General features: G+C 43.4%; 1 protein-coding gene across 1 annotated transcript in view; it reads right to left on the bottom strand.

Moving 5' to 3' along the window:
* The window catches only part of RGS19 (regulator of G protein signaling 19), a 70,788-nt gene extending 64,298 nt beyond the window's left edge, over positions 1–6,490 (bottom strand). Inside the window, exon 1 of the mRNA XM_075347800.1 lies at positions 6,429–6,490. The gene's annotated coding sequence lies outside the window, so the exon portion shown is untranslated. The remainder of the gene's footprint in view (positions 1–6,428) is intronic.
* Positions 6,491–12,064: the final 5,574 nt, after the last annotated feature.

The following is a 12,064-nucleotide window of genomic DNA, read 5'->3' as shown; positions in this document are numbered from 1 at the left end:
TTTTGCTTTAGGGGTATATTGCTTGAAATTGTTGTATTCTGTTAAACATGTTACCTCTAAGGAAACGTGCAGTTATCATTGCTTTGCATAAAAAGGGGTTTACAGGCAAGAGCATTACTGCTTGTAAGATTGCCTGTCACGCATGGACTACGGGAGGTCTGGTGTGAGGCTAAATACACAACATAATAGGGGAGGTGTACCGCCCCCGTGTCAGCGGCCGAGCCGCTCGGATCTGGAACTGCGGTGCCTCGAGGGGTCTCCGAACCTAGGGGTTCGCGCGGTCACTTGAGTTTGAAAAGGGGGGGTATGTACAGGGGAGTTAGAAGTTCGTGACGCCACCCACGGTGCGTGGTAAGATGGAATACCACCGCTGTTGTTGATGGGGGAGCCCAGTGGCGGTGATATGGCAGCAAGGTGTTTTAACCCCTCCGTGGGTAGGGGGTTTGCGCCCCGGGGCCCGGTAGAGATGCTGGGGGTGCCACTGGGAAAAGGAAGGGTCTCTGTGTACTCACTCAGTCCAAGAACACTGACACCGACAGCTTGTAAACCAGAGTTCTGAGCACCGCTGCAGCAAGGAGGGATCACGCTTGCATCCCTGCCCTTGGTGTTGCTTGTTAGCCTGTGGCCTTTTCCGTGGCACCTTCTCACTTGTTGGACCCTATAGTCTGGAACTAATCGGGTCCCGTTCACCCATATGGCTAACAGAGTGAGCTTGCGCTTAGGGTTCACGCTCGGGATTTTCTGGACTGTGTTTGGGAAAGTCCTATCCCATCGGTGCGCTAGTACCCCAATTTTGGAACGGATGAGGGATGAATCTTGAAGACTTCACCCCCGTTGGGTAAATTACCAGGACGCTTGAAGCTACTTCCCGGCCTAGGGTCCGCGTATCCCATCGTGCCCTGGCCCCTGCCCGGAGATGGCTCAAGGCTGCCGGCTGCCCTCCTCGGCAAGTCCATGCCCCTTGACACGATCCCCTGCGACCGGGGTTCCAGCTCCTACCAGGCCCAGACCAACGTCTGCCACCTAGTAGACTCAAGGAGCCCTGCTCCTGACCTCCGCTCTCCTCCAACACACGAAAATTCTCCTTTTCACTTTCCCCTACCAACTCCCCAAGTGGGCGGCCATATTCCCTTCAGACCCCCAATGGTGTGTCTGGTGGGTATGGTGTAAAGTGTTCCTAGGGTTTTGACTGACTCTGATTTTAGCAACACCAAAGGACAAGGATCCTTAACCAAGGAGGATTGGATACTGTGCAGAAGGGCAGGTTGCAACATACCCTGTGACAACCTGATAGGCCAGGGCGTCACAGTAACACTGGGACAAACAAGAGGTACACCGGGGACACTTTAACAACAGTGGAGCCTAGCGCTGAGAGGGAAGATGGGCATCTCCTCACTTACCTGTTGCCGTACTCTGCACTCCTAGCCAGTCCCTATACAGGTTCCTCACCTGTCGCCGAGTCGGAACCTGAAGCCCTGAGATGACCTTACAATACTCCCTAGCTACGGAGTGGGCAGGTGACGGACGCTAGCCTCTCCACTGTACTGAAACAATACACCGGGGAAAGATAGACAGACAGGGGGAAAACACCACATCAGACTGATGCAGTCAGCACGAAGACTGCAGCCACACCAGTAACTCCAAGAGAGAGTTTCAGCAGCTCCTTCCTCCTCCAAGACCAGAATCCAAATGAATCAAGAATAACCAGCACCCTCTGCAGGTTTCAGTGGGTATATAAAGGGACTGGGAGTGGTCCAAACCGGAAACACCTGATCAGGAGTCTGAGGCAGCTGGAAAGCAAACCAACATTAATAAAATATTTCCCAAAGGAAAGAAAACCACATTTAAATTGCAGAGTCTCACCAGGTAAAGTGAGACTCAGACCCAGAACCTGTCACTAATCTCTTATAGCAGAGAGACGACCGTGACATTGCCCCTATGGAAACCATTCAATGGATTACCAAAAAATTTAAAATGAGAGATTCAATTGTTGTAGCAAAGGATTTAGAGTTCCCAAGAAAGTGCCAGGACCATCTTGAAAAGGATTCAACTACACTTCAACACCAGTGCAGAGTTTGCTCTGGAATGGACGCTGGCATGTATCAGTGCATCTGCATCACAATTAGTTGAAGGCTTTTGGAAGAGACTTTTTGCAGGAAATACAGAAATTGGACTGCAGATGACTGGGGTAGTTGTTTTTTTCCAATTAACCCATCACCAGACTGTTTGGCATCTGGAAGAATGATTGTCCAGAAAAGAAAAGTTGAGGGCTACCATGAGTCCTGTGTCTTCCAACAGTATAGCCTCCTGAGATCATTCATGTGTGGGGGCTTTTCCTCCATGGAGGGGGCTCACTCACAATTTTGCCAAGGAATTCTGCCATGAATAAAGAATATGATCTAAACAACCTCCAAGAGCATTGTCTCAAAAACCATCCAAGAGCAAGTTAATGATGAACCAATTATTTTCCAGCATGATGGAGGCCATGTCACAGGGCAAAAGTGATAAGTAAGTGGCTTAGTGAACAGAAGTTTGAAAATTTGGAACTATGCCCAGGAAACCTCCGAAATCTTAATCCCATTAAAAATCTGTGGTAGATCCTCAAAACAGTGGGTGGACAAACAAAAACAAATAAATTATAATAAAATCCAAGCGCTGAGTAAATAAGAATGGGCTATCATTGGTCAGGATTTGGCTCAGAAGCTGACATGCAGTTGTGATGGTGAAGGGCAGAGATCATGAATATTAAGAGACAACACCATAAATATTGAGTCTTTCCATAAACTTGATGTATTTGTTAATGAAATTTTAACCCTTTCCTGACATTGGATGTATCCCATACGTGGCAATCGTGCGGTCACAGGAGCTGTTCCCATGTGATTGCTGCTGGGAGCCCAGCTTACGCGACAGTCGAGCCCCGGCTGTCACAGCCAGGGACAGTCCCCACTCAGTCCCTCTCTGTTTAACTCCCTAAATGCCACAATTGATATCGATTGCAGCATTTAGAGGGCTGGGAGAGGGAGTGCGCTCCCTCTCCCCTCTGATCGTGCCTTTTGTAAGAATTGGAAATCTGGGGTTAAAACAACATTTTAGTAGTAAAAATGTAATTATATTTTATTCTCCGCCCATAAGTATTACATTTTGTGACACAGCTATAGTATCAACTTGAATTCATTGACGGGTGCAATATATAAAATGGGGGTCACTTGTGGGGGATTTCTGCTCTTCTGGTACCTTTAGAGGGTTTGACAATGTGACATGGCACCCACAAACCATTTCAACTAAATCTAAACTCAAATATGGTGCTCCTTCCCTTTTTCACTTTGTACTGTTCCTTAAAAGTAGGCTTTGACCATATATGGGATATCGACAAAGTCAGGAGAAAGTGCACAACAAATTGTACAATCCATTATCTCCTGTTAACATAATAAAAATGAGAAATATGGGGTTAAAGCAACATTTGTGCGTTAATTTTTTTTTTTTTTTCATTTTCACAGCACAACGTTATAAAATTCTATGAAGCACCTGGGGGTTCAGGGTGCTCACCAAACATCTAGATAAATTACTTGAGGGGTCTAGTTTCCAAAATGTGGGTACTTGTGGGGGGTTCCCACTGTTTAGGCACATCAGGTGCTCTCCAAACACAACATGGCGTCCACTAATGAGACACGCTTGAATCTGATCGAGTGCATGCCCAGAAGGACGCAGGCAGTGTTGAAAGTCGAAAGTAGATTAATAAAATACTAACAAAATAATAACTAAAATTGATTTTTAGAGGAGCAAAACAATAACAATGCAATGACATGACAACTTTCTGCCTAACTAATCATATGCTAAATAGATGCAAGTCAAATTTATCTAAGAGTTAGCCAAGATGATTATCTGTAAAATGAAGGTAGTCTTGTTGGATGCATAAGTCAAGCTGTTACTCTGCAATCCTGTTAGAAAATGACTTTGCCTCACCACGCAATTTAAAGGCCATACTCCATTGTAGCCAATCTAGGTTAACCCCTCAGTTAAAATGTCCCTCGCTATTTAAAGATACTATTGCATCCTGGAGGATATTAAGGAAAAAGTACAAATTATCTTTTAGAATTTCAAAGCATCTGCCAATATGGAACACCCTGAGTTTAGACAAGGTTATGAGTATAAACTATTCTGGGAATGGAGGGCAAGAAAGACCGAAAATGTCGGTCATCTCTTGCATAACTTAGAGGCAAGATGGTTGAGGAGGGAGGAGATAATTGACAGATACGGCCATAGCCCCAACCACGTTATCCAATATGAACAAACAAAACATTCCTTCCTAAATATTTTAAAAGATGTCAGTCAGGAAATAGGGCTGATTAATTTCGATAGTCTTCAGCCTCAATATGCGGTCTCCCTCTTGATTTCGTCCCCATATACTATAATGAGAGAGGATTTGCTAGCTATACACCCAGACAAATTTTTTCAGCAATGGGAAAAACAACTTAATGATCCGAACATTGGAACTAGAATTAGGGAAGGATGGAATGTAATACAAAAGCATGTTCTTAACGAACATTGGAGGGAGACACAATATAAAATCATGCATAGAGCCATCTATGCTTTCGACCTTCTGGCTACCCCTCCCAGACAGGATCACTCAATGCTCAAAATGCAAAACTCCCTCTACCGATTTGTTACATGGCTTATGGTCATGCGCACGGTCAACAGAATTTTGGGAGGTGATTACTAATTGTATACAAATTACATGGTCCTTTAAGCTCACGCTAACGCATACATTGGTTCTGTTTTATTATTCGTCAGAAAATAACGAGAGAACGAGTGGCCGATACTTTCCGCCTTGTCTCCTCCATGTGGTTTTGCTCCTGTCAAAAAGGCTATTACTTAACCACTGGCTTGATCCTATTACTCCTTCACTTGATGAATTCTTGGAACAAATGAAACATTTATTGCATTTTGTGAGGCTGGATGCCGAAAAAAGAACTGATCAGAAATCTAAATATTTCAAAACTTGGAAGACCTTTATTGAGATATATTGTACTACAGACGAGATACTTCACATAGTCCCACCTTTTAAAGATTCAACATGGTACCATATGGAGAAGCTGAATGGCTCACTGGGGAAGCTGGAGATTGATAGTGTAAAGTCACCACTAGCGGGAGCCGGAACACTCGTGTGTGTGTAACAGGACTACAAATCCACAAGGTGTCACAGGTGTAATCACAAATTGATTACTCAGAGGTCGTACGAGAAGGGTCAGAGTCGGGAGGTCATGCAGTACAAGAGAGTAGGCGGAGTCAGTGTCAGCAGCGAGCTGGAGGTCAGGAACCGGGAAAGCAATCCGTAGGAGGGGGGCACAAAAAAGGAACAACAAAAAGGGAGCAGGAGAGGAAGACCGGAAGGTAAGACAAGACGGAGGAGACGGGAGGCAAGGAGGTTGGACTGAACGGGGAGGACGGAAGTCAGGGAGGTCAGACTGAATGGGTAGGATGGAAGTCAGGGAGATCAGGCGAGGTAGCAGGCAGAAGCAAGACAACTTACAGGGACCAGGTGCACATGCTGCAGAGCAGGGCTATAACTGGCGCCACATCGATGTAGGAAACATCCTGATAAAGAGGCGTGATCCTGGGAATGAGGCACGGAGCCATAGGCTCCTCCCACTGGCCAAGCACAGGGAAACACCGACTGGAGGACTAGGTGACAAGTACACCTCTGCACAGCCAGCAGAGTCCAAGCTGAATCATGACAGGTAGCCTGTTAGATTGAAATTTTGTATATTATGGAATGACTTGGTGAGATGTATATTTCAGCTTATATATACATACTTTCTGCAAATGACTATACTGTTTGAATTTATGTTTGCAAATGTTTGAAAATTTTTGTGTTATTGGCTTAACACTTGTATCGCTATCTTAAAAAAACCCACAAAAATATATTAGTCTCATGTTCAAAGCTATAGTGGATGGTGAGATATGGAGCCTGAAAGTCAAAGGTTCAAAACATTGTTACCCTTTTGCTCATCAATGTACAGTTATATAATCAATATGATCTTGAAGTGCAAACTTTCTGCTTTAATTGTTTTATTTTGAGGGTATTCACATCCTAATTGGAGTAAGGGTTTAGGAATTACAGCTTTAATATGTAGCTGTCTTTTTTCAAGGTGTCAAAAGTCATTGAATAATTATCTCAAAACCTCTTCAATGGGCTGTATAGGCTATTCCCTCATCTATCATCAGTTAAGTCGGTAAAAGGTCTGGAGCTGATTCCAGATGTGGCATTTGCATTTGGAAACTGTTTCTGTGAACCCACAACATGCGGTTAAAGGAGCTCTCAGTGGAAGACATACAGACCATCATTAAAGGGAATCTATCACTACATTTGACCTATCGAAACTATTACTATGTGCATACAGGTTATAAACTCCTGAAAAAAGTCCTACCTTTCTGCCTCATTTCAGATGCCTTGTTGTAGAAAAATCATATATTATCACTTTATGTAAATGATCTCTTCCAGGCTATGGGTAGGATGCTGCTGAGAAGATAATTCCACTTCCAGAGCTTGTTTTAAAAGCTTGGAACAACTCATGGTCTAAAGCACAGCACATCCTCTGTAACACATGGTGGAGTTAGTGTGATGGCCGGGCATGCATGGCTTCCAATGTCCCAGGTCACTAATGTATATTGATGATGTAACTGAAGTCAGAAACAGCCGGATGAATTCTGAAGTGTATAGGGCGATACTTTCTGCTCAGATTCCACCAAATACAGCAAGTTTGATTGGATGACGCTTCACAATGCAGATGGGCAATGATCCTGCAAAAGCAACACAGAAGTATAAGGCAAAGAAGTGAATATTCTGTAATGGCCGAGTCAATCACCAGATCGGCCCATTGAGCTGCATTTTATGCTTAAGACTGATATCTAAGAGATAGGTTTTCTCCTTGTGGACTGCGACACACCAGGTCTGGCATTCCAGTATGAAGAGACTTAAACACTTTGCATGCTCCTCTGGGAAATTAAATATGCAAATTGCTTCTTCAGAGAGGAAGTAGATTTGAAATCTAGTGCCACCTATTGTAAGTAGCAATCCTAAAAGTCAATATTCACCCCTTATCGAGCGTTGCCATATGACTTAGGATATAAGCCAAATCAGAATCTCAATGCTTAAGACAAAAAAACCACACAAACAAGCAATAACTGGAGTCAGCTGCTTAAAGGCCGCCAAAGCATTACAAAAAGGAAACACACTGTTTCGTGACGTCCATGGCTTCCAGACTTCAGGCAGTCATTGCCTGCAAAGGACTCTCTATAAAGTATTAAAAATAAACATTTGGGGGTCATGTCCAGGATGCAAACCTAAAAGATCATATGCACGAGGAGCTCCCTCCAAGTGCTGCTTAATTATCACCATCCACCTAAATCACTGGCCAACAGACTCTACTAAATTGGCACCCGAAGGCCTGCAGCTATAGACACTACTGCAACTGCCCCTGCTACGATGGCATTAGACGCCTTCCTCATCAAGAAGCTGGCGGGTTCCAGTGCCATCTTGGACTTTATAAGAGACAGTTCCTGTTTCTCTTGCAGTGGAAAGCCCTGCAGGCAAATAAAGAAAATCACATTGTATGATTTTTAAATAATAATTAATTTGCATTTTATTGCATGAAATACGTATTAGATCACCTACCAACTAGCAAGAATTCTGGCTTTCACAGACCTGTTATTTTTTTCTTTAGGAAGCCCTCCTACTCAGCACTTATTATCTGTATTAATTGCACTTGTTTTAACTTGTTACCTGTATAAAAGTCAACTGTCCACACACTGAATCACACTTCAACGTCCCCACCATGGCCAAGACCAAAGAGCTGTCAAAGGACACCAGGGTCACAACTGTAGACCTGCACAAGGCTTTGACGGGCTATAGGACAATAGGCAAGCATCTTGGTGAGAAGGCAACAACTATTGGCGCAATTATTAGAAAATGGAAGAAACACAAGATGACTTGATGTCATGAGATCACAAGATGTCACTCTTACTCAGTCTAGAGCTCCATGCAAGGTCTTGCCTTGTGGGGTAAGGATGTTTCTGAGAAAGGTCAGGAATCAGCCCAGAACTACACAGGAGGACCTGGTCAATGACCTGAAGAGAACTGGCACCACAATCTCAAAGATCACCATTAGTAAGACACTACGCTGTCATGGATTAAAGTCTTGCATCGCATGCAAGGTCCTTCTGCTCATAACAGCACATGTCTAGGCTCGTTTGAAGTTCACTAATAACCATCTGGATGATTCAGAGGAGGCATGGGAGAAGGTCATATGGTCAGATGAGACCAAAATAGAACTTTTTGGAATCAACTTCACTTGCCATGTTTGGATGAAGAAGAAGAATGATAATAACCCCAAGAGCACAGTCCCAACCGTGAAGCATGGGTGTGAAAACATCATACTTTGGGAGTGCTTTTCTGCAAAGAGGATAAGACGGCTGCACTGTATTGACAGGAGGATGGATCATGAGAGAGTTTGGCCAACAACCTTCTTCCCCTAGTAAGAGCATTGAAGATGGGTTGTGGCTGATTCTTCCTGCATGACAATGACCCAAAACAAACAGCCAGGGCAACTAAGAAGTGGCTCAGTAAGAAGCATTTCAAGATCCTGGAGTGGTCTAGACAGTCTCCAGACCTGAACCCAATAGAAAATCTTTGGCGGGAGCTGCTGTTCCCCAGCAACATCCCTGAAACCTGAAAAATGTGGAGAAGATTTGTATGGAGTCACTGGCCAAAATACCTTCTGCAGTGTGTGCAAACTTGGTCAAGAACTACAGAAAACGTTTGACCTCTGTAATTGAAAACAAAGGTTTCTGTACCAAATATTAAGTTCATGCAGTAAAATGCTAATTAATTATTTAAAAATCATGCAATGTGAATTTCAGGATTTTTTTAATCTGTCTGTCACAGTTGAAGTGTACCTACAATTAAAATTACAACCCTCTTGCAAAATCGGCAGGGTATCAAATACTTATTTCCCCACTGCAGCACTGGGACTGTGTGCCCTAGGGCCTCCTTCCCTAGTGGTCTGCCTGCTAGAGACGAGATTTGTGTCTTTATCATGTAGGGACCCATATAAGGACCTGGCTGAGTCCTCTCAACAACTTTGAGATACTAGGCCCTAGATGCTTCCCCAGAACATGGAGATTGTCCTACAAAAACTTATATGCAGTTCCCCAGAATTTAGGCCCTACTGTCTGCCTGGGGGATGCAATTAGTTCTCAGTACCATCAGATGGCTCGACTGGATGGACATTGAGCCTCTCTCATGTCTCTCAGCTTTGAAGAAATATCTAAGCCATTTGCCTTCTAATGACGAATTAAAAATCTAAATATCCAAAGTGAAAGAAGCCTGCAGGTCAGAAATTGCCTGTGTGAGACATGATCATATACAGCAACTAACTTTCAGGTCATGAGGAGACCATGATCTCACCAGGTCACATGTTGGTTATCAGCAGTTGATCATATCCCAAAAGAGAATTGTGAACGATTTTCATACTTATATACAGGATTTTGACAACAGGAGTAGGAGGTGCAACATTAGGGTACGAGATATCCCAGAATCAATTTCTCAGGAAGATCCTAAAGCAATACTACAAACAATCTTTAACTTTAATTCTAGGAAATCCTACGTTCTTGATTATCACATTTGATAGAACTCACTGGGCTTTAAAAACTAAGGGGCCTATTTTATGTACCTGTGACATCTGCTGCCTGCATGACTATGAAACTAAAGCTAGTATAATGTTGAAAGCTAGATCTCAGAAAGACATTATGCATTTGGACACCGAAATTCAGCTATTTACTGATATCTCGTATAACTCTTCAGAACAGAAGGCATCTGAAACCACTACTACAGGTCATGTTGGATAAGGGGATCCTCTTCAGGGGGGTTTCCCCCTTGCCCTTATTGCTCGTTATGATTGGATACCTTCGACAGTATGATTTTTGGAGGACCTACCCTTCTTCTGTGACACTCTTAATCAACCACTACCTAAACTGTCGGATTGGGACTTGTTGTTGCCCTCAGAGGTTACTCCCCCAGTGTGGCGTCAGATTGAAAGGGGAGGAAGACTACCGGTAACCTCCACCTCTCCTAAATCTCATAGACCCAAGCATGATTGAAGTGAGGTTCACTGGATGTCTCATGCGTCTCATATAAGGACTGACTAAATAGAACTGGCTGGTACTAACACAGTTGTTTTTTCAATTAACATGTAGCCGCTCTTTAGTAATGCGGTCTAATTAGCATTAGTGGCTTGGTGGGGAGCTCTGTTGGCTATTTAGCAGTATCTGCCATCAGGAGGTCTTATTCTGGGCTTCTCCCACATATGACATATATTTGGGGTTTCCTTGTTGCTGTTCTTTTTTGTGTTACTTTGGTTAGCAAAGTACTTTACAAATATCAGGTGGGCTCACTCGGTGGCACAGTGGAAACCTCATTCCAGAAAATATACCTGGTTAAATTGTTCAACATATATTGATATATATGTTTTCATTTTGTGTTTAGAGTTCTCTTGATCTGCCAATGGAGTAAGGGAAGGGAACAGAAAAAGAATCCTTCATACGGTTAGGGGTAATTGGTGAGATGCATGTATAAGGCTCTCCTCACATCAGCGCTATTTTGCCGCAAAACCAGATCCGTACAAATGTGTTTCAGTTCAATTCATTTCCAATGAAACTGTGGCAAGATGCGGTCACATGCGGTTGTGTATGACGCAGGCAATCGCATGTTACCGCATCTTGCCGCGATTCCATTGCAAATGAATTGAACTGAAACACATTTGTAATGGATCCGGGTTTGCGGCAAAATACCGCTGATGTGAGGTGAGCCTAATTCGATTTGTGTGAGTATAAATTCAAATATTATCCTTTTTACCTTATTAAGATGTCCTCATGATACTTTTAATATCTCTTAACCCTAGAACGCGCAAGCAATTCAATCTACCATAGAAAACAAATGACCTAGCAGGCCTGCGAGGCCCCAGGTACGCGTTCTAGGGTTAATTTAAGGGGCCTTAACTCTCCTAGAAAGCAAAGAATTACCCTGCGGGTGTTAAAGGCCCAAAGGGCTGATGTTACATTTTAACAAGAGATCCACTACGATAAGACAGGAACATTTCAGTTGTAGCCAACCATTTTCTAACAGCCTATTCTGCTTTTAATAATTAAAAAACGGAGGGTGGCGATTTTGATTTCTTCACTGTGCATTTCAGGTGATAATCTAACTTACACTGTGTGCAGAATTATTAGGCAAATGAGTATTTTGATCACATGATACTTTTTTACATGTTATCCTACTCCAGGCTGTATAGGCTTGAGAGCCAACTACCAATTAAGTAAATCAGGTGATGTGCATCTCTGTAATGAGGAGGGGTGTGGTGTAATGACATCAACACCCTATATAAGGTGGGCTTAATTATTTGTCAACTTTCTTTCCTTTGGCAAAATGGGTCAGAAGAGAGATTTGATGGGCTCTGAAAAGTCCATAATTGTGAGATGTCTTGCAGAGGGATGCAGCAGTCTTGAAATTGCCAAACTGTTGAAGCGTGATCATCGAACAATCAAGCATTTCATGGCAAATAGCCAACAGGGTCGCAAGAAATGTGTTGGGCAAAAAAGGCGCAAAATAACTGCCTATGAATTGAGGAAAATCAAGTGAAGTGAAGCTGCCAAGATGCCATTTCCCACTAGTTTGGCCATATTTCAGAGCTGCAACGTTACTGGCGTATCAAAAAGCACAAGGTGTGCCATACTCAGGGACATGGCCAAGGTAAGGAAGGCTGAAAAACGACCACCTTTGAACAAGAAACATCAGATAAAACATCAAGACTGGGCCAAGAAATATCTTAAGACTGATTATTCAAAGGTTTTGTGGACTGATGAAATGAGAGTGACTCTTGATGGATGGGCCAGAGGCTGGATCAATAAAGGGCAGAGAGCTCCACTCCGACTCAGACGCCTGCAAGGTGAAGGTGGGGTACTGGTATGGGTTAGTATCATCAAAGATGAACTTGTGGGACCTTTTCGG

The sequence above is a fragment of the Anomaloglossus baeobatrachus genome, chromosome 5 (assembly GCF_048569485.1).
Source record: "Anomaloglossus baeobatrachus isolate aAnoBae1 chromosome 5, aAnoBae1.hap1, whole genome shotgun sequence".
NCBI lineage: Eukaryota > Metazoa > Chordata > Amphibia > Anura > Aromobatidae > Anomaloglossus > Anomaloglossus baeobatrachus.
This window is presented reverse-complemented; position numbering and strand designations above follow the sequence as displayed.